General features: G+C 46.7%; 1 long non-coding RNA gene across 2 annotated transcripts in view; it reads left to right on the forward strand.

Annotated features, from left to right (window-relative positions):
• LOC141415400 (uncharacterized) overlaps positions 1 to 26,771 on the forward strand; it is a 62,788-nt gene that overhangs the window by 25,193 nt on the left and 10,824 nt on the right. The window contains exons 2-3 of one of the 2 annotated variants that reach the window (XR_012440371.1): positions 20,894 to 21,085; positions 22,214 to 22,394. This is a non-coding gene — a long non-coding RNA (uncharacterized lncRNA). The remainder of the gene's footprint in view (positions 1 to 20,893; positions 21,086 to 22,213; positions 22,395 to 26,771) is intronic. The other variant, XR_012440372.1, reaches the window with a different exon arrangement.

Genomic DNA, 26,771 nt, shown 5'->3' on the forward strand with positions numbered 1-26,771 from the left:
CCAGACATGAATGGCAGGACTGGTATCTTGCCTTCCTGGGTGACCTTGGCACATCACCCTGCTTCCTGCCAGCTTGCAGGAATGGGACAGTGATCCTCCTCAGACATTGCTGTGAAGCTTGCCCTGATGTGGGTATTGGGAAAGAGTAGGAATTGTGTGTCTACTATGTTGTTATGTTTTGTTTCTTGTGGCTGGGGATTTGTGTTAGTTACTTTTCTTGTCATTGTGACTAAATACCTGTTAGAAAAGGTTTAAGGAAGGAAAGATTTATTTTTCTCACATTTTTAGAGGATTTGGTCCATGGTTGCTTGGCCCCATGCACTTTGGCAGAACATCATGGCAGCCAGAACATGTGGTAGAAGAGATTCTTCATCTCATTGTGGACAGGAAGCAGAATCAAGACAAAGAGGCCAGGGCAACATATGCCCTTCAAAGACATGTTCCTAGTGACCTACTTCATCCAACCAGGCCCCACCTTCCACAGTTTCCACCGTCTCCCAATAGTCTATTCAAATTTTGAATCCATCAGTGGATTAAATCAGTGATGAGGTTACAGCTCTCTTCATCTAAATGCCCTTACAGACACACCCAGAGTTATGTTTACTGATTTCTTAGGCAGCTCTCAATTCAATCAAGTAGCAGTCAAGATTCACCCTCAAGGGTGGGGGCCCAGGGCCTCTCGAATGCTAGGCTAGTGCTCTACCTCAGAACTGCACCCTCAGCCCTTATGATGTTTTGAAGGGATGCATTGCAGGTTACAGTGCTCCATTGTTCAAGAGTAGACATTTCCCAGGGCTCCTGTAGACTCCACCCTGGCTATGGGGCTCCATGTGCAGCACCTCACTTCATCCTCAGCCCTGACCAGTGGGGAGCTGCTGTTGTTCCATTTGACAGAGCTGCACATGACGGCTCAGGAGGCACACCAACCAGTCCAAAGCGGTGTTTCCTTTAGCAATGACATCACCTCATGTCAGTCTCCTCTCGTCCCTTTCTGTCTCCCTACTCCCTGACCCCATTTTTATTTCCTGTCCACCCCATCTCTTTTCTGTAGAGGAGTGTGGTTACTGCCTACCTCACCCTGGGACTTTCTCCCCACGAGCACATCTGGACTCATCTCAGGTTTTAGGCATTTGGGGACCATGAAAGGGTGAGGGAGGCATTGGGCCTGATGAAGCTCTGTGTGGGAGGGCAGCACTGTGGGGCACACCAGCCACAGCTCTGGTGTGGCCTCTCTATGACAACACTGATGGTCATACTGGAGCAAGCTTCTGTTGCTGGCACTCACTAAGTGTTATACCCACTCCTTCCCTCGCTGCAGCCCTCCTACTAGCCCAGCTTGACACATGAGAAATTGGAGATACAGGAGCCTCAGACAACTAGTAAGTGGCTGCGATTTAAGCCCATGTCTTTTGCCCTAAAGGCCTGAGCACATAGCCAGATGCTATGTACCTCTGAACTCCTCCCCCTCCCTGGGAACTATGACCATTGTTGAAGGGATTAGTGTATCAGACAGCAGGTTAGGTTAGATGATTCCTCAGTGACAGGTGACACAATATTGGTGCAAAAGAAGGGGCCTGGAGTCTTGGGTCTAGCCCAGGCTCTGATCTGAGTTACCTTGGGCAAGTTTCTTCACCTCTCTGAGCTCTGGTTTCTTCATCCTTACCTTCTTCCTTACCTTGCAAGAGTGTAGGAAGTGTTAGATATCAGGCTAGGAAAGGCTTTGTGAACCACTGAATCTGCCGTGAACTAGTAGGCTGACCCTGTGGGGAAAGAAGGGTAGAGAGGAAGAAGAGAGAGGAGAAAGGGGGACATATCTGGCCTTGTGCTGGGTGCTGAGTTAGAAAGAAAGGAGTTTGTGGTAGATAGTCTGCTCCCCATAGAGCTTCAGGAATAGTTTGAGCCTCTGTCCACTAGAACTTCCTATTGTCTTGGATATTTGTATTGACCAACCGGTAGCTACTAGCCATGTGTGGCTACTGTGCCAGTATGACAAGAGAACTAATTTTAAGTTTTATTTAATTAGTTTAAATTTAAACAGTCACACGTGGCCTTGGCTACCATATGGGGCCTCTCGGCCCTGAGAAGGCAAAGGGATTTTTCCTCCTTCTTGCCTCTCCTTCCCTTGCTTCCCAAGCAGCTACTGTGGCCACCCCCTGCCAGTACCACAGAGGTCACCAAGATAAACAAGATTCATCGTAAGCCCCTGAAGAGTTTGCAGCTAATCAGTAAGGCAGATACCGGTGTGGACTGGGATTATAACTAAGGATGAGGCTGTGTGCTAATAAAACAGGAAGCTACCCACTCAGCAGGGGCTCCAAACCTGTAAAGTAAGGAGTTATGACAGAGAAAGCTTTTCTGATGAGAGCACAGTAATAGGCAAAGCCTTGATGGCACAACAGTATAGACTGTCCAGAGAATGCAGGTTGAAGAGAGGATGGACTTCCTGGTCCCATCACCAAGTGATGCCCTAAGTTGACCCAGTAGGACCATTGGGGCAGTCCTGGTGAGAGCCCTGTCTATCCAACATGCCCAGCACCAGTTACGACCAGTGAAGGAGATGGATTTGGGGGCCTCTCCCCTCTGTCCCTTACTTCTGGTCTTGTCTCCCTGTCTTGCCCTCCCAGAAGGGTTCAGGATCTTAACATCATCCTGTGAGAGGATCCCCAAGAATTCACCCTCTGAGAGCATACCCTTCGGTCCACCTTTCCCCTCATGACTCATGTCTCCGTACTATTGGCTGGGCTGTCCCTGGCTTCACAGGGCCAGGACTGATAGCAGCCTGACTTACCATCTGGTGTTCCTGCTCCAGGCCAACCTCGCTCCAGAACAACCCCCAGCCTAGCCAGAGGGACATTCCTTGATGTACCTAGAAGGGTACAAGTCGATACCCGAAGGCTGCTTCTGGACAAGGTTTGGGATGCCTTTTCTGGTTACCATCCTTTGGCAGAAACTACTGGGAGAAAACTTCCTGCTTAAGAAATTGATGTGACTCAAGTTTAAGGAATGCATTGGCTAGGATGCCATTAAATGCAGAGCTGAGCATATTGTTAGCTGCCTGCCCTGTGCCCTTCCAACTTTTGTTCCCTCCTAACTGAACCCTAATGTAATTGAGGCAGCCCTATCATATACACGTAGCCACAGCCACCTGACTCTGGGTACATGACCCCACTCCCAACTTTAGAGGCAAGCCTGATTGAAAAAGGAAATTTTAAGGAAAGTTCCTTTTGGTTTGCCATTGTCTCTGTCTCAACTCATTGGTGGGGAGAAAGGCATGAGATCCAATGCTGGCCAATGAAACATAGGCGATACCTGTGGGGGGCACATAGTTCTTTATTCTAAACTCTTGGAAGAGTTATATTTGGAATTTACTTTTAGGCTGTGATCTGTGTTCTCTCTGACCATATGTAGAGGCTGACAGACCTATATATCTTGTGGATGGGTGTTAGGGTGTTGAGGGTGCACTGAACTGGGAAGGTGGTCTTCTCTATACCTTCTGCATGGTGAGACCCTGCATTGGTAGTTATATTATATAGCTGATGAGCAGAGCAAAGCAAATGGAAACCCAGCTCAGAGTGGGCTAGGAGTGGTGGACAGTTGAGGCCCTTTGACATCTATTCTTCAACCTCAGTAGGCTTCCAAATAGTTCCCATTTGGACACCAAGGTCATGGTTAGGGTAGGACTTGATGGGGGATGGGTCCAAGATCTAAGAAGTTACACTCACCACTCAGCAGCCCTCCTGCCTTCTTTTTTTTTTAATTTTTGTTCTTTATTCATTTATTCATATGTGCATACATTGTTTGGGCCATTTCTCCCCCCTCCCCCCCACTCCCCTCGCTTCCAGGCAGAACCTGTTCTGCCCTTTTCTCCAATTTTGTTGAAGAGAAGGCATAAGCAATAATAAGAAAGACATAGCGTTTTTCTAGTTGAGATAAGGATAGCTGTACAGAGAGATTCCTAGCATTGCTTCCATGCACGAGTATATTACAACCAGAATTGATTCATCTCTACCTGACCTCTTTACTACTTCCTGGTCACCTTCCCCTATTGACCTCTGTTGTTTTAAGGTTACTGTATTAGCTCCTCTGAAGTGGGGACATTAAACACTTTCAAGTTTTGGGTTTCCTACCTATCCCCATTCCTCCCATATGTGCTCTCCCCTTAGCATGTGACCCAAGTCCAACAACATTACTGCCTTTGCCCTAGATCTAAAGTCCACATATGAGGCAGAACATATGATTTTTGGTCTTCTGAGCCTGGCTAACCTTGCTCAGGATGATGTTCTCCAATTCCATCCATTTACTTGCAAATGATAAGATTTCATTCTTCTTCGTGGCTGAGTAAAATTCCATTGTGTATAAGCACCACATTTCTTCTGCCTTCTTGTGTCCTTCTAAAACCACACCTTGGGGATGGGGCTGAAGGTGCCTGCAGCCTGAGCTGTCTGTCCTCCACAAGGAACAGAGGTGTCTGCTACCTCCTCCTGTGTGGAGGAGGCTTAGGGACTTAGTGCAGCTGTTGTGAAATAAGCTATTTAAGTGGTAAGCATTATATTTTGATCCATTAACCTGTCTGTTTCTAAAACTCCCTTGCAGACACCACCAAGCAAAGCCCAGCAAGTTTTGTGATTTTTTTCTCCGAAAGTCTTCAAAAATTATTTAATTAAATATGATGTCAAAAGCCATCTTCTGTGTTGTAGGGTTCTGCTCTACCCTTCCCACTAAAGACACCGGCTTAGAAGCTTGCTGGGCAACAGGGGAAGGGGCTGCTCCTTCCACCCCTTCCCCTGTTTTTGCCTGGCATTCAAGGTTCTTTTTTCAAGAATTGGTCCCCATTTGCCTGCTCAGACTTAGCTCCAGCCGCATACTCTATTTTTTTTTAAATCAAATAAAGGCAACTACTTTTTAAATCCAGGGACCTACAATTATCTTCACTCCTTCCCTACCCCAGCCTTACCTCTACATGTCCCAAGTCTACTGGGCTTTTAAAGCCAGGGAAAATGCTACCTAGACCACAGAGCCTTGTGAGATCATGGGTGGAAGTCATCAGAGGTCTGGGCTCAAATTTCAGCCCCACCACTAACAACAGTGTGACTTCACAGAAGTAACTTAATCTTCCTGAACATCACTTTCCACACCTGAAAGACCAATGTAATAATTCCCACCTCAGTGTGAGGAGTAGGCACCGTGTAGGTAAGGTGCCTGGCACACAGTATTTGCTTACTAATAGGCTTCTCCTTTCTGCCCCTCCCCAGGAGAGTGGTCTGCTCAAGGACACACTTGTCCATAATTCACATTCTACCTCTAAAGGCCACAAACCAAGTGCCCATCTGACAGCTCTTCCTTGCTCCATTCTTTCCATATGCCTGTCACCTTGCTTGCTCCATTCTTTCCATATGCCTGTCACCTTCTAATCTAACGCATAACTGGCCCACCTGTTACATTGATTGTCTATCTCCCTCTACTAGGAAGCCACCTCTAGGAGACAGAGGATTTCGTCTGTTTAGTTTTCTGAGGTATCCCCCAGTGCCCAGAATAGACACTCATAAATATTTGTAGAGGAAGGAAGGGTGGAAGGATGGAAGGAAGGCTGTCTGACTGCCCTTGAGTCCCAAGAGCTACTGAGAGCTGTCCCAGGTGCTGTTCTGCCTCTGGCCTTTCCAGGTTCCTGCCCAGCTCCTCCCTCTCCTTCCAGGAGCTCTGCTCTGACCTCAGCTTGCTGGCCACTGTCAGATCCTTTGGCCCTGATCCCTACTCACATTTCGACTGCCAAGTCAGTCAGTCAGAGGACAATGGGGAGCCACAATGATATAGATGAGGGGTATGGAGACCCTAGGAGCTCAGCTCTCAAAGGCCCTCAGGATAAGGTCAAACTCCTTGATGGATGTCACTAGATTCCTGCCTTCCTTTTCAGTCAATCCTAGGACCACTTCCTTCTGCTTCCACTTCTTCCTGTTGCTCCAATTGTCTTTCTGTTCCTCAGATGATGTGTTCTCTTTTGTCCTCTTCCTTGAACACTTTGTTTATTTGTTGAGACAGGGTCTTGCTGCATAGCCTGGAGCTTGTGATTCTCCTGCTTCAACCTCCCAAGTGCTGGAATTATAGGTATGCACCACCATATCTGGCCCTTGAACACTTGTGACTCTAGACTCCAGGCTGTTCTCTCTTCTCTGACTTCTTGTCTGGTCAACTCCAGTTGGCTTTTAATGTTATCTCAAACACCACTGTCTCTGGAAAGCCTTCCTTGATTCACACTCTCATGAGGTCTGAACCAACTGTTTGGTGAGTTGGTTGTAATTAGTCTCCATTGCTGGTGCTCTCTGCTAGACTGTGAGTACATGAGGGAAGGCTCCAGGCCTGTTGTGCTCACTTCTGCGTGTCTGGACCTAGCACAATGCTTGACAAAGTGAACAGGTTCAGTAAGTCATTGCTAAGTGAAGAGGAAAAAGGAAGTCATAGGAGGAAGTCCAGAAAGAACATCAATTATGGAGTCTGAGTGACCTGGTTCCAATGCTGGCTCTGTCACTTACAAGCTGTGTGATCATGAGTAAGTCACTTCCCCTTTCTGAGCCTCTATTTATCATCTCTAAAATATAGATAGTAGTACGGCTATAACAGAACTGGTGGGATACTTACATATGCCACTGATCAGACACTTGGTACTTGGAAAGGTGGTTAGATAATGGCCTCTACTTTAGTGATAACATGAGGCACTAGTCATCTCTCCTCATTCAGCTTCTGCCTGCAAAGTACTTCCAGGTCATTATTTTATTTCATCTCTAGTGTAGCTATTTGAGGAAAGGAACTGAGAGTAGAGAGATTAAGCAAGTTGGCCAGGTCATCTATCATCAAAGGACTAAGCCAAGACTAGACCAAGCTGTGTAATTCTGGAGCCCCACTTTAGGGCTCTGGCACGCTCTGCTAACTAGATCATAAAGGGCAAACATCATGTGCAATTCCATATCGAATCCCCAGATCCTGGCACAGAGTCTGGCACACAGCAGGTAGCTGGCAAATGTTTGTCAAACTGAGGAAATAAACATATTGTTCATCCACAACTCTCTCAGCTCACCCAGCTCCTCTGGCTTCTCCATTCTATGAGACTCCTACTTTCCATCTGTCCCTTTTGGCAGGGTCAAAAGCAGGCTCTAGAGAGGCAGGGTGCCATACAGGGAAATAGCCATGGGTATCACTGGAGTGTGCTCCTGATTCCACTGAGAGACAAGTCAAGTGTTCTCTGGAGCCCTGGTTTCTCTTAGTAGCCCCACCACTTCTTTTTCCCAGTCCCTACTTGAATCTCCACTGACCTGTGTAGCACTGGGTCAGAAGCAGTGCTAGAGAGAACAATGTATGTGTCCCAAGCTTGGCTCCACCCAGTAGCTCTGGGGCTTGATTGCTTTCTCTGAACCTCTTGGGCAGCTGGGCAGCCAGTCCTAGACTCCAGGGACATATTCCAACCTTGAATCCTTTGGGCAGGCAGAACATGGGCTGGACACTCTTTTCATAGTCATTTCTGGTGTGTGTGGGGGAAATTTGATGCACTAGGGGTCTGAGGACCTGAAATATTTCTCTCATTTTATTAGTTCCAAGTACTTTTTGCTTTACATCTACTTCCTTTTGAGTCTAAGACACATGGCAGAATGGGAAGAGTTTAATGGAAAGAGTTGGAAAACCCAATTTTGTGCCCAATTTGATTGTGGTAGGTCCCCTGACCCAAGTGCTTTTCCTCACTGGGAGAAGCCCTTCTGAGGTTGAGAGAAGCATTACTGTGAGGCTGGCTCAGGGATACCCTTTCCTTCCCATCAAAGATAAACAGTCAGCCCCTTAGGATGGAAAGACCACAAGGTACTGAGTCAGCAGACTTCTGTGATCCTTGACAAGTCACCCAACCTCACAGAGACTCAATTTTCCCTCCATATAATGGAGGTGACGTGTACTTTCCTACCACTTCCCAGGCTGTTTGGGGCTCTGATGATTTCATAAATGTCAAGGTGCCCAGAAAGAGGGTCTGTTAAGAGTAGGAGGTGACCATGGCTTAAACTTCAACCATTTAAACTTTAAATCACTAAGTGAAGTAATATTTCTTAAGCACTGACCTTGTAAATACCACCCACACTGCATTGAATGCTAAGATACACATATAGATATGTGTCTAAGAAGTTAGAACTTTAAGTTTCTGTGCTCCTAAATATCATAAATCTTAAATAAGATTCTTAGATATCATTAGTATCAGGAAGCCTCAGTTTCCAGAGGGCTGACAGAAGTCAAAGAATGTGTTGGGAAGTATGCAATAAGACAAGAGGAGCTGAGAATCAAGCATCACCAACGGTCTGCTGTGGGCTAGATGCCATGTGAATTTGATCTCATTCAGTCCCAAGACAACTCCCAAGAGTCAGTAGCAGCAACCCATTCTATAGAGGAGAAAACTGATGCTTAGCAAAGGGAAGCAGAAGAGGTAGTTCAGACCTGGTAGCAACTCCAGCTCTGATAATTTGTTCAATTTATTGACTTATTCATCCCTCTTCTCTTTTATTTTGCCAATATGGTGGAAGGATTTCATTTGTTTACCTGAGCCTTGTTTTCTGCTTCCTTCTCTCTGGGCTCTTCAGGTTGTCAGCCTTTCCCCCTCTTGCTAGGAGGCACGTCAGAGGGTATCAAGTCAAGTTGGGTGTAGCCTCTGTGAGACTGGCTGGCATCAGGAAGTGAGGGAGTGGAGGCTGTTTCCTAGAGCATGGCAAGAAAAGGGGTGGACAAGGGCAGACTTTACCCAACCTTCAACAATCGCTTTAACCGTCTCAAGATCCATGCTAATTTAATGAGGGGATTCATAAGGCTGACTGATGCTTCTGCTTACAAGTGAGAAGATTTTTGTGGTGAGAAAAATTCCTTGGGTGCTGGTGTGACAAAGTTCTTACCAGGAGATGTGTAGGGTGTATGATGGGAAATGTACTAGATTTGGGGCTGGCACACCCGAATTTAGTCCCTGTTCAAAAATTTGTTTCTGTGTGACCTTGGACAAGTCATCTGGTCTCTCTGGACCTTCTTTGTCTCATCTGTAGAGGTAGAAGTGAGTAGTGTTACACAATTCTATGGATAAAGACTTGGATTAGTTGACATAAAGGAAGTTTTTCATATATTAGCTGTTGCATGTCAGAGGGGATGAAAGTTTCACGTGGTGACTTCTCATGAGGAAAGGATGGCCTTCAAGCTTTCCTTAAAAGGCACAGTCCTCTTGCTTATAAATAGTGAGAGCTACTTACAATTCACATTGCTTAAGCCTCAACTGTACTTTGAGAGCAAAAGATTAAAATGACCTCTGGAGATGTATTGGCAGCAACTTCTGTGTAGTGAATCAGTCATTCATATTCTATCGATGCTTAAGAACTTACAGAAATCATGCAGCTCCAGGGTCATAAATTCTATAATAATATTATTACTGAACATTCTTTGAGCCCTTGTATGTGCCAGCAGTGAGCTAAGCGTCATACCAGAATTTCCTCATTTAATGGTCAGGTCAACCCTATGAAGTGGGAATTGCCATGACTCTCGTTTCCACACAGGGGAGTTGAGGCACAGTGAAAATAAGTAGTTTGCTGCATCAGTCTCAGCAGGAAATGGAAAGCCACACCACAGATGACTCAAACACATAAACTTTGATGAAAAGTGTACTTGCAGAGGAGTAGTATGGCTAAGGGAATAAAGAAGAGGTGTTGAGAGACCCAGAGACTGTTCTTAGGGGGAGGACGAGAGGAAGGCATGGATTACTAGTGCTAGTGAAGACTGGGAGTGTGGGGGAGTGTGGGAGCCATGGTTTTGGAGAGCTGTAGCTTCTACCAGACAGCAGGTGTCCATGCAGTGAGGGAGCATGGTAACAACACACAATGGTCAATGCCTTCTACAGCCAGTCACCTGGAAGCCAGCTAGTGAGGGAGCCTGGGAGATGCAGTCTTCAAGGTCAGTCTCACAGGACAGAAAAGGACAGAGATAGGATTGGGGGCTAGAAAGTGGTGCAGTTGGAAAGCCACCAGCACATTTGCCTGCAGTCACTTAGTTAATCAGATGCAAAACTTGGTCACCTAGGAAGAATAGGAGGAAACTGTAGTGAACAAGTCCTCATGCCCCAACCAAAGAGAGCCAGTTACTTCATTTCTACCACTTGTTGCCATCTAGGAAGATAGATCCAGTGCTACCAACCTTTAGGAGACACTGAAAACCTGATATCAATGTAATAATGCTGCTAATAATTCTAGCTTAAAATCACAATGATGAATGGATAAATAAACTGTGGTACCTCCATACAGTGAAATAGTATTTGGCAAAAAGAATCTCAAACCACAAAGAGCTATGGGGAATCTTAAATGCATATTGCAAAGTGAAAGGAGCCAATCTGTAATGGCTACAAGCTGTATGATTCTACATCTGTCATACTCTGGAAAATGCAAAGCTGTACATGCAGTAAAAAGATGTGTGGTTGCCAGAGGTTTGGGAGGAAAGAAAGGAAAGAAGGAAGGATAATCAATGAAGCACAACAGATTTTTAGGGCAGAGAATTATTGTGTGACATGACACTATACGTCTCTCACAACCCATAGATTTCTGTGACATAAAGAATGAACCCTAGGGGCTGGGCGTGTTGCCCAGTGGTACAGTGCTTACCTAGCTTGCTGCAGGCCAGGGTTTGATCCCCAGCACACACACACAGAATCAACCCCAATATACATAAAGTATGGGTTTTAGTTAATACTAATATGTCAACATTGGTCCACCAGATGAAATCCATGTGCCATACTCATGCAACATGTTAATAATAGTGGAAACTCAGAGTAGGGATAGGAAGAGGGGTGTATGGGAGCTCTGTATACTTCCTGCTCAATTTTTCTATAAATGTAAAACTATTTTAAAATATAAAATCTTTTATTGTTTAAAAACACACTGAACAATGCAAATGAAACACGGACCTGCTGGGTCCTGCTACTAGTTTGTGACTGCTAATACAGTAGATTATTAACTCCTTCATTTTACTGATAGGGAAACTGAGGACCAGAAAAGGGAAGGGGCTCTACCAGTCTAAAACACAGAGTGAGAACAAATTTCCCACCTCAGGGTGCTGGGGCAGATCTTCCCAAGGAAAGATCCCCACTCTCAGGAAGGCCTGTTGCTTGTGGAAGAAGAAGCAGCCAGGGGCAAAGACCAGTGATCTGCGTTGGTGGCTCCAGTCAGGCTGGCTGGGCTGAAACACCCCAGCAGGTCATGAGAACCTCTGAGAGCCCAGATCCTCTTATGTCTGTGTTTGTTTAACCAGAGACCAGGTGCCCCAACACATCCTCAGCTTGGCTGGCTCAGACTCACTGAGTCGGATGCAGAAAGGAGTGGACTCTTGTGTCCCTTGTATGTGCCTTACAATAGGACAAAGCTGAGAGGGCAGAGGCTGCCATTGGCAGTGCCCAAACCTGGAGCCAGAGGGAACAGTGATGTTTTGATCATCTCAGACACTGGAGGGGTGCTCACACATATCTCTGAATTCCTTTATTTCTCCTCTGATTCTCCCTCTCCCATCAGGGCCATGGAGCAGGAAGGACAGAGCTGATTATACAGCTTTTACAGGTGAGGAAGCTGAGATGAATGAGAGGTTGAATGTGTACCTTACTCAGCCAATGAGTGGCACAGAGCAGGAATTTGCATCCAGGCCTTCTTTTAACTGTTAAAAATGATGTTTGGTGAAAGGCAAAGAGGACTGTTTATAAACACTGTACTCTGCTTGGAAATACGTTTCTTTTAGAAGTGCAATTAGCTTTCTGAAACTACTTTGCATGTACATGAGAGCTGAACAAATAAGGTGAATGAAGTATGGATAATGGAGCCAGGTTTCTCACTGTCAGAGAAAAAAGTCAGACATGAGCACAGGGGAAAGACTAGAATGAGCCCTGTTTGGCCAGGTTAGAGGTGCAAAGAACAGTATGAACTCATATGTGTGTGTGTACAAGTTAACATATACACATAAATACACACATATAATATATGTATGCATATACATGTTTATCCCTTGTCTGAATTATTTCAGATTTTGGAGTTTTTTGATTTTTGAGTATTTGCATTAACATTACCAGTTGAATATTCCTAAAAAAAATCTAATTCCTAAAAAAATCTAAAGTTTAAAATGTTCCAAAATCTGAAAGTTTTTGTGTCCTGTTAGTGCTCAAAAATGTTTTGGACTTGGGAGCATTGCAGATTTTGGACTTTCAGATTAGGGAAATACATACTTCCTCGCTGCATCCACTGAGACAGCCAAGAAGCAGTGACACTCCTATAGCAGTTAGCACATCCAATATCCAGATCTTGGTTCCTAAATGCTGTTCTCCAATCAAAGGAATCAGAGCTTCTTGAAAAAGTGGCCGGTTGTAGGACTGAATCAAGAAAAATGATGATCTTAGTGTCTAAAAGACTTCCAGAAAGGAAGTGTGCTTTTTTTTTTTTCCCCTGGGGCTTGATCTCAGGGCCTACACCTTGAGCCACTCCACCGGCTGGTGGAGTGCAACCCCCAGCTCTTTTGTGATTTTTTTTTTTTGAGATAAGGTCTCTCCAACTATTTGCCAGCTCTGGCTTTGAACCACGGACCTCCTGGTCTCTGTCTCCTGAGTAGCTAGGATTACAGGCACAAGCCACTGGCACCTGGCTAGGAAGTATGCATTTTTAAAAACAGAAAGATGGACATATCAAAAGGATAGAAGCGTCAACCAGAAGGAGCTCCCAGCAACTAAGTTTGAGCAACAAGGTAAATAAATGTAGGATTGGATTATAACCCAAAGGAGAAAATAAATACCCTTAAGTTCGTGTGGATATAAGTAAATAAGTGAATAGAGAGACAGAAGCAAATCTTCCTCGGTGAAGAATTACAAATAAATATAGAAGGAATAAATACAGAAAGAATGAAGGAACTAGAAAATTGCCTACTAGGATACCATGTAACAGTTGCATGAGTCACTGACCATGATAAAATCGGCGGGTAAAAGTTTAAAGAGAAACAGGATATTGGTATAGCCTCAAAGGAATTTCCCCAAAATGCTTATTGATCACATGACTACAAGTCTGATGTTTCTCCTGGGAGGTGGAGCTTAATTCCTCATTTGAATTTGATGTATACTGTAGGGTGAACTCAGTGATTCTCTTTCTGAGTGGAGAGTGGAAAGGGGGAAAAAACAGTACCATATAGTGGAGAAGCCTGGCAGACACCACCTTAACCAAGGGACAAATTTAATGCCACTGGTATAACAATAAGAAGAGGACTTTGTGATAATCTTCCCCCAAATTCTCAGCTCTGTCAGGTCATGAGAAAATATCAGACAAGCCCAAGCTGAGGATACTTTACAGAATGCCTGAGCGATGTTCTTCAATAGTGTCAAGGTCATGGGAAAAGGAACTTACAAATTAGAGGAAAGCAAGGTGACATGACAAGTAAGTGGAATGTAGTACCCTGTGTTGGATTTTGGAACAAGAAAAGGGACATTAGTGGAAAAATTTGTGAAATCTGAGTAAAGTCTGTAGTTTTTACTCATAGTGTTGTGTCAATGTTAATTTCTTGGTTTTGGTTGTCATACTTCATAATTCAGAGGAAGCTAGGTGAAGGATATATGGGAACTGTCTATTCTGACTTTGGCAACTCTTCTGCAAATCAAAAACTTTTCAAAGTAAAACATTTTTATTTGTTTCACAACAGGTTGTGAACCACCACTAGGGAAATCTCAAATTCAGTCTTACAGTCCTCAAACATCTAGTGTAAAAATGAGGCCTTGGATTCCCAGATCTACTCCATGTTGATCTTTCTAATAATCAGGGCTGGGGGGGGGCAGTCAGAAAATGCTCATTGCACAGATGAGGAAACTGAGGCACAGATCCTCGTACCACATCTTCTCATCGAACAGATGGGGAAAATGAAGTCCAAAGGTGGGAAAGTGTTTGTCCCTGTTCATGTAGCAAGTTAGAGGGCCAACCCAGGACTAGAACTCCTGGGCCCCCATCATTAAAACTATCTTGTCTGCTGTTTTGGGGCAGCTATAGACAAAACTTAAATTTGGACTCTTCAAGAAGGCAAAGGAGAGTAAATTCTTATCTTGCCCCCACCTCCTTCTCACCTTTGAGTTAAGCAATAAAGCTGAAAAGATCCTTCAACAAACAAATCCCTCCTCATTATGGAACCCACAGGCACAGAGCTCTTAGGAAACCTGAAAGGCAGGCTCCCTGCTCCTTAGGAACAGGGCTGTTCGAACATGCCTGTCCAGGTGTCCTCTTCCCCACTTGCTCTCAAAGACACAATGCCTGCTTCTGGAGCAGCACAGTGGACATTCAGGTCCCCAGACCTCATGATGGGGCAACTTGGGTGGGGGCAGCAGGCTTCCAGGAAGGTGCCTTAGCCAAGGCACAATCTACACTTCCTTGTTCCACAATTGGGCTCGTTCCAGACGTTTGACAATGCTCCAAAGAGCTTGTTGTTGATGGGAAAAGGCATTTGTAGAATTGGGCCCACCAGGATGTTTCCAGACCAGAGGAGAATCCAGAAAAGATGGGCCTCTTTCTCCTCAAATGAAAACTGAAGTCCCGTTGTCCCTGATGAGCAATGAGCAAACTGGGTTAGGAGGAAATGGTTTTGCTCTTAAAACTGGGGACAGAAACTCTGGGCAAGCTTTTTGTCGGCACCAAAAAGTAGAATTGTCTTAAAGAAGGAAAACGTTTGCTTAAGTCCCAGAGAGGCAGAGAAGAGACCCCATCTGGACATCTTGTTTGAAAGCTAGAGAACAGTTCCTCCGTTTACATACATGAAATATTAAAGCTTTTTGTTCAAGAGCCCTGTATCTCAGGGGAAAGGAATGTAATCATTCCAGTAATTAACCATTCCCCCAAGAAGTGTGGTTTGCATCATGCATGATCTTCTCATGGTTCCTGGAAAATGCAGGGTTTCTTCTCCAGGGCCCTGTGGTGAGGAGATGATATTGACAAGAAGATTTTACATACCTATGATGTCAGAGTCCAAAGTTTCAGCTCCTGGCTGATCAGCTCTTAAGATTAGAAGCTACAATGTGGTACAGGAGAGATTCTGAGCCTTGCTGTCACATCAGCATGGGTTTGGATCCTGGTCCTGCTTTGAAGGACTGGTGAACCTCTCTGGCCCTTTGGTTTCTCTTCTTTAAATGGGAATAACAATGCCCACCCAATGAGCAGTGTTCCAGCAGACAGGAAGTGTTAGACAGGGAGCATCTCCCTCAGATAAGCAAGAACAACTCTCTCCTTGCTCTTTTTATAATGGATTTATGGAGCCGGGATATATTTGTTTTAATGTCAGCTCTCAAAACATCCGGCCGATTAACTGCCACTTTCTACACTCAAGCTAATCACAGTGTGCCTCTCTTTGCATAGTGATTACCACCACTTTAATTGGTTAATTAATTATGAAATGAATTGTTTAATGGGGCTCTGCCTTACTAGATTGTCAGCTTTCTGAAAGTGGGGACAGTGTTATGTTTACTGCCATGTCCCTTACAACAGGGGATGGCTGGTGTGTGTGTGTGTACATGTACATATTAATCACAATGTAAGCATTACTGCTATTCTTTGGTAGCCATTGTTTATCTTTGGAGGAAACAGTCATTTTCAGGATCAGCCAAAAGTTAAGCCTAGCCACGTAAAGTATCAAGATGAGAAGCAGTATTGTTGGTGGCACTCAAGGGTCATGTTTTTTCACTCACTTAATGGTAATTTCTTTAGCTCTGAATGTCAGGACCTGGAAGTCAGGCTTGAGTTGGAGTGGGTCTCCATGCTTTCCAGGGGCCTCTGTCCAGGCTGAGGAGACCAACACACAGCTCAGACAACAGGGAAGGCCAGACAGAACCTTGCAGCAGAAGACAGAAGCCTGGATTGGGGTTCTAGCTGGGCATTGAACTTGCTCTGTGGTCTTGTGCAGGACCTTCCCCGACCTGGGACTTTGTGGGGGCAGTTCCATTTGACGTGATCTGTGGAAACCACTGGTCTTGTGGTCCTTGCATCTTAGGATTCTTTTCAGGAAGGTAATGCTCCTTCCAACAGCTGCTATCTCCTGAAGCGAAGCCTGTGCGGCCTCTACAGGAAAGTGTGTGAATACCACCTGCTGGAGGTTTGCAAGTTGCCAGCCCCCCAGCTGGCCCTCCCTGGGGAGGGAGTCCCATGCCTGCTTCCTCCCCTCCCTGGCTGTGCAATCTAAGGAGAGCACACGCCACTCTCTGGGCATCAGAATCCCATGTGTCTAACAAAAGAGGCTGAGTGAAGAGGACTCCAGCCTACCTTCATCTCTCTACCCTGTGCTCTCAGGTCCTTAGACAACAGCTGATATTTCCCAGTGCTGCATTTCAGGAACTGTTTCAAGAAGGCATCAGTGCTCTGTGGGAAGTAAATAGGGTTCAGCAAACAAAAGGTAGCATTTGGGAGGGAGTTTCTCCAGCCTCAAATAGGTGTGGGAGATGCTTAGTTTATACAAGAATCCTCTGGATGTTTAGCATGTTAATTGCATCTTGAATTTCCTCAAGGGACAATGCTGTAGATGGAAAGGTAGACTTACAGTGGCAAGAAGCACAGGCTGGGTTTGCAATCCTGGTTCTACTACTTTCTAGCTGTGCAACCATAGGGAAGTTCATTACCCTGTCTGAGCTGCAGTTTCCTCAGTCATAGATAGTACAGAGGGGGAAAAAAAGGAACTTACCTTTTAGAGTTATGGTGGGAATAAAATGCAGCATTGCATGTAAGCTACTCCACACATGCTGCCTTGATAGATGTCAGGCAGTATCACTGTGTGCCCTATGGCACTATTTTGTGCTGCAATAGCTAAAGTACTTCCTTGGTTGTCCTATTCCATGGCATAGCTTGGGAGGTGCCAGTGCATCTGCTTGTCCTGAGCACTTTGCTGTTTCTTCACCTAACGTTGACCGACTCCTATGACCATCTGCCCTTCCCCCCGACCCCCTTACCCAGTTCCTCTGGTCTTGGTGTCCTAGGACATGATGGGGTTAGAGTTTGGGCACCAAGTTCAGGGTGCTGAAAAGAGCCCAGCAGAGGGTGAGCGGGCAGGTATGGCTCTGAGGAGGAGTTGAAGGGTGAGGCTGGAAGGGTGAGTCTGAGGAAGTTGGGGAGGGGCCCTGGTGCCAGGATGAGGGTTTGGGCTTTAGCCTAGGGCAGTCAGAGTTGTGTGTGAGCACCACTTGCCAGCTCCATAGTCCCCTTAGACACTGCCTGTGTTCTACTTTGTCACAGCTGCTCTGACCTGGGCATCCAGGACCTGTCCAGAAGGGCAGCAGTGGGAGCAACAGCAGTGCCAGGAAATAGGAGGCATGGTAAGAGGTTGGCTCCCTGTTCAGTAAGAGGTGGCCTGGGATGGGCCACTTGGCTCTCAGAGTCTTAGTCTCCACTTCTGTAAAATAGGCAGAATCATGACTGCTGAGTAGCCTGAACTTGCTGCCCACAGGGCTGACCCTGAGGGTTTGGGGAGACAGTGTGTTTCAATAAACACATTAAGATGAGATCCTACTGTGTGCCAGGCACTGTGGTGAAGCCTGGGGAAATTCAAGACAAGCAGCATACCATCCCTGCCTTGAGGGGTCCCCAGTCTGCCAGTCATGATGCGTGGAACTAAGTGGTGAAGTTTGGGCCTGCTATAGGGGGCTGGGAAGCAGATGAGAGAAAAGAGGTACCCAGAAGTCTCCCTGGAGAACGTGGTGTCTCTGTCGAGTCCCGAGGCACACCTGGGGATTAGTGGAGGAAGAAGGAGGTAGGCTTGCTGTCAGAGGACACAGCATTAACAAAACCGTGAAGAAGCGAATGCCATGGTTACATGGGCAGCTGAGGAGCAGGTGGCGATAACGGGACATGAAATCTGAGGGATGGAGGAAGACTTAGTGGACAGCACCTGGGGGAACAGTGCTTGCATTTAGACAGAGAACATAGTTAAAGTGGAAGAAGGGAGGTTCTAAGGGGAATTCTGGGACTTAGCCAGGACAAAGCTTTTTTGTTCCCCTGACATTGCTGCCTGTTCTCCTTGCTGTCCACAATAGGTTACAGGGCAGATGGCAGGCCCTGAACAACAGCCGAGCGAGGGCTTTGCTCTGTTCCCTGCACACTAATGGAAGAATCAGCAGTAAAAGCCAGGGGATTTACAAAGGAATCCTTGGCATTCCCCGCATGTGCAGGGCTGGCCAGGCAAGGGGATTCCCAGAAGCAAAGCAGAGACCTTTGCCCTCCTCTTGCACTTAGGTAAAAAGCAGAATTAGAATGGGGGTCCGCCAAGTGATCTTGCTGTTGTGCCTGCCGCCAGACTTCGGTGTCCAGTCTGCGCTAGTGCAGAGCGCTTAAGAAGTGCTGCTCAAAAGACCTAGCAATGAGCCTGTCCCTACCAAGAGAAAGCGGCTTCGCTGTCGTCCCCAACTAAGAACAAACAGCCACTGTTGGGGAAGTCTCTCAGCCTGCTCCTCCAGAGCCCTTGACTGTTGGAACCCCCAGCAGGAGGCACCTGGGTTGAAGACAGGCAGGGTTGGGAGACACTAGGTCTGGGCCAAAGTCTGGCGGTACTCCTAATTTACTGGGGAACTTTGGCTGGGTCTGTTCTCCTGCCTGAGCCTTGGTCATCCAGAAAATGCCCTGCCCTGTGTGTCTTCAAGGGCTGATGAGCTTTAGATGACACACTATGTGAAAGAGGTATCAGAAGCAGCCAGGGAGATCAGGAGAGACTGCCAGTGATAGAAGCGTGAGTTGAATGTGCTCCCTTGTTACCTGGTAATGCTGAGAAATTCCTGCAAAGTTTTAAGGCATAGCCATTATATTTTAGTTATGTTTTAAGAATTAGCATTATCTTGTAAGGGGACATATTGAAATATTCATGGACAAAGTTACTTGATGTCTGAGACGTGATTCAGTATAAGGAAAGGGTGAAATGGTTTTGCACGGCACTAGTTTGGCCTAGGGTTGATGGATGCAGCTGGATGATCGTGCACAGTGTTCCTTATACTGTTCTGTCTGCTTTTCTTTATTTTATGTCTTCCCATAGTAAAAAGGTAAGTCAAAGGGCATGGCGTCACCTGCCTTTGCCACTTACGTCTGCGTGATGCTCATCTCTCTGCACTTTTGCTCACAGGTGAAATGGGTATATGGAAATACCTGACTCACGTGGCACGCCATCATTCGTGACACATGGGTGGCAATGCTTGGCCCATGCCAGCACATGGAAAGTGCTTGGTAAATCATGGTTCCACTCCCATAGAGATCTTCACTAATATCACCTGTCACCTGAGAGCCCTACTGGATATAGCAAGATACCCAGGGGCAGCGTCTGTCTCCTCAGGCAGAAGAGGAGGCTGGTCGTGCCCTTAGGCTTTCTCCAGTGTGGTTGGTGGGAGTCAGTATAGTGGATTCTTCTAGTGGAGCAGAAGGAAATAATGCTGTGTCCCCACCTGTCCTCCTTCCTACCTGGGAGAAACAGAAGGGGGTGAGCAGAATGCATTTAGATCGAGCAGTTTCTTAGTTGAGTTTTACAACCACTGTGATGAGGTCAGGGCTTCCACTCAGAGATGTTAAGAAACTTGCAAGTGGTTGCACAGCTAGTGGATAAAGAGGAAAGGGGGAAGAAGAAAGATACAGAGAGGTGAGTAGGAATAGAGAGGTAAGAAGTAGATGACTCCACAGGAATGAAGGGGAGGCTGAAAGGGGTGAGAGAAAAGGAAGAATTAGGGGGAAAGAGGCTCTAGAGGGTATGATGTGGGGAAAACTTAAGGGCAGAAACAGCCAGTCCTTCTTCTCTCAGTCCCTCGGGTGAGGCAGTGTCTCCTCCTTCTCAGTCGCTGCTCAGGAAGGATGAGAGGTGGGTCAAACTGTAGCCATATAGGTCTGTCTTTTCCCAGCAACAGGGAGACCGGTCAGCACTGGGGAGTGGACAGCGCCCTGGCCACGTCCTCTGCCCTCCGCTGGTGTGGGTGTTGGTTTCATTCCGTGGATATTTTGCAGTGCTGGTCTAAGCCCCACCTCCCCAACTCCTATCCTTTAGGCCACTGTTCTCAGCTAGCTTGGGACCTGACCTACAAGATCAGATGGAGATTAGGGCATGGAATATGGTCTCTTCTAGAGCAGGGGCTGACTCATGACAGGATATCCTTCACTGAGCAGCCCAGGGCAGGTAGCCCAGTCTTAAAGTGTGAGAAGACCTTCCCACGAAAGCACAGTGGGTTTGGAGAGGGAAGACGGGGTGCATGAGATTCTCGTAGAACAACATGAAGCAGTGTACTAACTAGAGTTAATATACCAAGGAGACCTGGTCTTGGAGCCTCATGGAACCCCAGCCCCGCTACCCATCAGTGTGGGGCCCCCATAGAGATCTTCACCAATATCACCTATCACATGAGAGCCCTGCTGGATACAGCAAGATACCCAGGGCCACCATATGGGCCTTTGTTTCTACATGCGTAAAGTGCCCCCACCTGGCTCTCGGAAGTTGTTTGGGCATCTGAAGGATGATGGACATGAACTCTGGGGTGCTTTGGGTACTAATCAGGATGTTGAATTGTGTTTCCCTGTTGGGCTGGAGTTTTTGTCCAGGCATGATGTAAGAAACCCTTGCATGAGGACAACCCTAGATCTCTCAGTCACTGGCAAGCACTGTGTGAAGACGTACTTACTCGGTTGTAATAGGAGGGAAAGATAGGTGTTTCTTGAAGAAAAGAACTAGTTCTTTTATTTTAACCAATAAAATAAAAAGTTCACCTCAATTCTCTTTTTGCTTTGACTGCCAGGAAGCTCAGAGTAAAATATTAGCTAAGTTATTAACAATACAGGTGTTACTATGTAATTTTCTTTCTCGGTTTTTTCACCTGATTTTAATTTTTCTGCTTTTTCAGAATGTGTTGCTACCAAAGAGAAGAACCATGCTATCAGACCTGGAACAATCCATTCCTGCCATCAAGCGCATCATGGAAAAATAGGGAGGAAGTGGACCACACCTCCATATAGTTTCCCATGGGTGCTGTAACAAACTACCACAAACATGACAGGTCGAAACTTCAGAAAGTTATTCTCTTGCACTTCTGGAGGTCAGAGGTCATTCATGATACAGCTTAAGTTCTGGGTTCTGACTCCTGGATTCCCACCCTTGCTCTGTTGTGTGCTGTGCAACCTTGGGCAAATCACTAAATCTCAATGCCTCAGTTTCCTTGCCTGAAAACTCAGAGATCCTATTCACCTTGTAGGGTTCTAGTAAGGATTACACAAAGAACTCTGTAGAATCACAAAGTACAGCACCTGGCACATAGTGAGGCCTCAGGAAATGGTAGCTATTATAAATGATGGTGACGTTGTGATATATCACAAATTTGTTCATATCCCTCCCCTCAGGAGGTGGGGCCTAATTCCTCTCCTCTTGATTATTGAGCGACCTAGTGACTCACTTCTAGTGAAGGGAATAGAGAAGAAGTAGCCATGGGGGACTTCAAAGACTAGGTCATAAACGTACTGATGTCTCTCGTACGACACTGTTTACCGGCCTTCCTGGCTGCCTCATATCAATGTCTGGCCACTTTTCCGTATCTTGAGCAATGTCACGAAGACAACAGTTGATGATTGAGGTGGCCTCAGGTGCAGTTGTGAGACAAGGAGGTATGATCCTTTCTGCCTGGAACCAGGGAAGGTGACATGGACAGCTTTTTTTTTTCTCAAGTAATAGAACTTCTAACCAACTTAGGCCAATGGGGGTATTGTTTGGTTTATAAAACAACTGAGATGGGCAGAAGATGGGTGAGAGAAGTTTTGGTAGCATCATGATTGCCATCAGTTCTGGGCTTATCTTCTGAGTTTGATCAACACAAAGAACTCTTTACTCTCAGCAGTAATCTAAAATTATAAGGAAGAACTCTGACTGGCCTGTCTTGGGTTAAATGCCTGAGTTTTGGACCAATCACCATGGTGCAGAAGATGTGATATTACAACCCAGCTTACTCATCTCTGGGCCTGAGGAAGGGATTTTTATTTAAGGAAAAAAAAGAATAGTTTTTCAAAAGAAAGGAGGGTGATGTTATCAGAACAAGGAAGAAGTGAGTATCAGGAAAGCTCATAGAAAACTCCAGAAAGTATAGTACTTTGTAAAACAGACACAATGACTTTGCATCCTGACATGCATTCCCTTCACCATGTGACTGCTTTTCTTCTTGTCTCCTACCCTCTAGTCTGGCCTTGGTCATGTGACCTGCTTTGGTTTGTAAGCACTTGGACATGGCGTCTGGCCTTCTCTGTTGCTGCTGGGCCCCTGTGTTCACCACACAAAGAAATCCTGGAGGATGTGATCATGCCAAGAAAGACTGTAGCCACCCCGGCTGTCTTGGCCATCTCAATAAAGGCACCACACACGTGAGTGAGGCCAACCCAGACAAAAGATCCGCCTGCCAACCTATAGAATTGTGAGAAAGAATCGGTTTCTTGTCTCAAGCCATGATGTTTGGGGGTGGTTTGTTGTGCAGGAAATATATCCTCTCTGGTATAGAGAGGATGATGCAACTTAGTAAGGTCCTGAATTGGCAAGACACTTGAGAAAGTAGGGTGGTCAGGGAGGAGGAACCATGCCTGGAAGAAGAGGTCCCCAGTGTTTGGGCTCCAGTGGAGCACAGGGATTGTGCCAGAAAGTGATGGAACATATAGCTAAGGCAGTGGACAGGAGCTAGATCAGAAAGAGCCTTCCATGCTAGGGTAAGGAATTACACTTTATCCTGAGGCCTAGGGGCAAAGCATGGAGAGCTTCTATGTAGCAAACAGACCTGATAAGACTTGTATCTTTAAAAATGTCAAAGCTGCCACCAATGGGGCATTTAACATGTCCCAAGCACTTGAGATATTCCTGGCAAAAGGTCACCCTGGTTGCAGGGTGGACAAAGGACTGGAAGTAGGTAGGAGGTAGGCGGGCAGGCCAGTGAAGAGGTGGTTGCAGGTATTCGAAGGAGGATGGAGGAAAGCTTGAACCAGTGGCCATGGGGATGGGAGAGGAGGGGACAGATGGGAGAGGCATTCTGAAGGCAGGACTGATTGGTGACCACATAAGGGGAATGAGGAAAAAGGACTTTAAGATGATTCTTAGAGATAGGGCTTAGGTGACTGGAGAATTTTGGAATTAGCAGCATTGTGGATTGTCAGTATTTTATAAACCTAGCTAATCCTGCTCTGGGAGATGAACTGAACTTACTGGCCTGCCTGCCTTCTGTGCAGAAGTCTGCTTTGTGTGGGAGAAAGACTCCTGCATTCTGGTTGAAAGTGTGCACATGACGACGACCTTGTCTCATGGGAGGTGCTGAAAGGAATGGTACCCATCCTGCCTGGAGCTCCCCAGCTTTGCGACCCCTAGGCCACCCCAGGCACTAGGTGGTGAATTCTTGGGACAGGACTTTCCCAGCAGGCTGGGCCTCCCTTTGTGTGAGTGCCTCAGCACAAAACATGGTAATCCCAAAGAGGCAGGCGGACAGGAGCAGCTTGGCTTCCTGTCTTGCTGAATGGCTTGAATGGGAGATGGGCCTACTCTTAATCCCCCAGATGAGAGCAGAGGAGGAGGGAGGGGAGGCCAGTCTCCTCTGCCCAGGTGGGGCCCTGCCCACCTTTCCAGGGCAAGCCAGGAGACCAACACTGGGACTGTTCACAGGTTGATCACCTCTTGGACCTCTGCCTATCTCCCAGGACTGTCCTAGGCCAGAACTGGTGCTTCAAGGTCACAGGCAGGGAGCTGCAAGTTTCCGGCACAGCAGACTGGAAGGAAGCCAGTTTGAGGATCCAAACTGTTTTACAGATGGGGACCCTGAAGCTCACACGAGTAAATAGCAGACACAAAATACAGAGCCAGGGGCTTCTGACTTCCATCAGGTGACCTTTCCTGTAGACCAATAACTGTCCATGGAACACCGCCCTCAACACACACACACACACACTACCAGGAGATATTTAGTGTTCTTGACAAGCAGAGGTATTTGGTCAGATGTGCTGAGAAATACTGCACATGTACAAAGCAAAGGCCCTGAGAAGTCCTGCAATATGTCAACTTGGTCACCAGTAATGCAACCCTTCCTGAACTTACTTGGTAGGGCCTCCCACAGCACCTTTTCACATATAGAAGTGGAACTCTGAGGCACACAGCTGGAAATTCCACACTGCAACCTGCGTGATTATGAAGATGCTAAGGATATTTCTGTTTAACCTCCTTGGAGTGTCACTCATGTGGGGGACCATAAAGTGGGAGGAATTGTTTTAGACTCAGAGTCAACTGATGTCTATCATTACCAGGTGTTCCCACCTCAATTATCGCTCCTAGGACTCCCAATAACCGTCAGATGGGTAGGACAACTCCAGGCTTACAATTGTAGAAATGAGGCACATGGAACTGAATGACTTGCTTAAGATCCCAGCCAAGAATTGGCAAAACTGGGTTTGAAGCCACAGTCTGCTGGCCTTAAATCCAACCCTTTCTCATCTGCCTCACTCCCTCTCCTTCTTCCATACAGTCAATAAGAAGAAGAAAAACACCAAAGTGCAAAATCCTGGGTCCAGGTTCCATTCCTGCTATACTATGTGACCTTGGACAAGACCTGTCCCCCTGGTCTAAGTCTTCCCCCAACAATGGGAGAGTCAGGCCACCCAGTCCCTTGAGGCCTCTCCACTTCCAGCATTCTGTGATCCAGTGGAACTGGTCCTCAGACCTAGGGGTCTGGAGGCTGTGTTACCAAGGCACAGGTCATGCTGGAAGTCACTTTAGGAACTGGTAACCTAAGCCTGGGCTGTGTGTGTCACAGGAATATTCTACAGCCTCTCTGATTGGGTAGGACATGTGCCAACTCACTCTTGGCACCTGTCAGAGCCACAGGAATTGTCACCAGGGCTCAGAGAGGGAGTCGGGACTTGGAGAGTGGCCAGTCTTGACAGCATGGCCTGTGACCCCCTCACAGGTTTTTACTCCTTGATGAGTGGTGAGTGTGGGGGCCTGGAAAAGAGAAGGCAGGTGGCAAGAAAATGGCGAGCATTCTATGGCTGACCTGGATGGACATAATTTTTGTCATTATTTAGCTGCCCTGCTCAACTATTGCAGTGCTGGGGATCGAACCCAGGGTCTTGTGCATGCTAGTCCCAGTCCTTGGTTTTTTGAGACAGGGTCTTGCTGTGTAACCTAGGCTACCCTAGAACTCATGATCGTCCTGCCTCAGCCTCCCTAGTGCTGGATTTCAGGTGCGTACCCAGTACTGTTTTGCTTTATTTTTTATTTAAAACAATTTTTTTTAGCAGCTTTTGGGTTTGAACTCAAGGCCCCATGCTTGCTAAGCAGGTGCTCTATCACTTGAGCCACACCCTCAGCCCCCATTTTTCTTTAGTTAATTTTCAGGTGGGGTCTCAAGATTTTCCCACATGGTCAACCTTGATGGCAATTCTACCTATGTGTTCTGTTGCTGGAGGCTACAGGTGCACGCTGCTGCACCCCAGTGCTATTCTCCTTTTTAAAGAAGGCAGTTGTCTTCATTTGGGTTACCCCAGAAGCATACTCTAAGACAAAGTTTCGAATGAAAGTTGTTTTTTTGGGAGAGGGTCTGGGAAACGCTGCTGGGGTGCATGGATGTCCAGCAAGAAGAGGAACCATAGTGGGTTGTCGTCAAGCAGGGAACCCCTGTAAACTTGATGCCACTGAGGACTATGGGAGTCAGAGGGGACATGTGCACAGCCCTGAGTTAATACTATTTGGGGGTGAGGCAGCTGGAGTATGAAGCCACCAACTGCTGTCCTTCCCTGCTTGAGGGGCTGTCAGTCCCCCAGCATGTCTGACCTGTGCTAGGAATGACCACTAGAGAGACAGCCTGGGGCAAAGCAGCAGGTGCTAAGGGCATGGGAATAAGCCTAAAGAATCTGCCTCGGGGGGTAGTGAGCCTGAAGCTGGGACACCCAAGGAAGGGTCTCAGCTTCTGCACGAATCACTAAGTGAGGGGTGTGTTGTCCCTTCTCTCTCTGAGCCTCAAAGGACCTCTGCTAGGACTCATGTCCATCAGATGAGAGAAAATGCCTCCCTGCTTCCATCCCTGGAGCCAAATCATGAATTAGAAACAGGGGAGGCGAGAATATGATCCCTCTCCAAGCCAGTCCTCTTGGTTCGTCTCCCCACCTCTGAAACTGTCCAGGTGGTTCTTGAGGTTCCTTCCAGCAGTATCACGCTGTGCTAGTGTTCTTGTCTCCTGGAGATTTACTGGGGCTGACAAAGGACATGGGGACCAGGGTCTTGCCAGGGCTGGGAACTATGGGTTGGGGCAGGGAAACCTCATGCCGTGCCCTCCAGCGAGACTGCCACAGTGCCTGGGCTTCGTCTGCCATGCGCGCCATGTAAGCTCTGCAAACAGCAGCTGCAGATGGGGGATTTGGTCAGCATTAAGCTGTATTAAGTGGAGCTCTTTCTACAAAGAGCACCTTTTAGGATAAACACAATACTAAAGCCACACTAAGAGGATGTAGCACTTGTAGGATGTGGTTTCATGCCGTCCCCAGCACCTAGCGAAGAGAACTTGTCTCTTAATGTTTCTGCCAGGAAAAAGCATGAGACTCAGGCTGGGCCAGTCAGGGACTCCATCCTGTGACTTCTATGATTGGTCCAGAGATGCTCACGTGACACAAGCCTGGCAGAATCCTTTCTGGATTCTGGTAGCTGCTGAAGTCATGTGATCACCCCAAAGGAAATATCTGTGGCAGGATAGATGAGAAACTGAGGCGAGTCTTGCT

This window comes from Castor canadensis, chromosome 13 (assembly GCF_047511655.1).
Source record: "Castor canadensis chromosome 13, mCasCan1.hap1v2, whole genome shotgun sequence".
Classification (NCBI taxonomy): domain Eukaryota; kingdom Metazoa; phylum Chordata; class Mammalia; order Rodentia; family Castoridae; genus Castor; species Castor canadensis.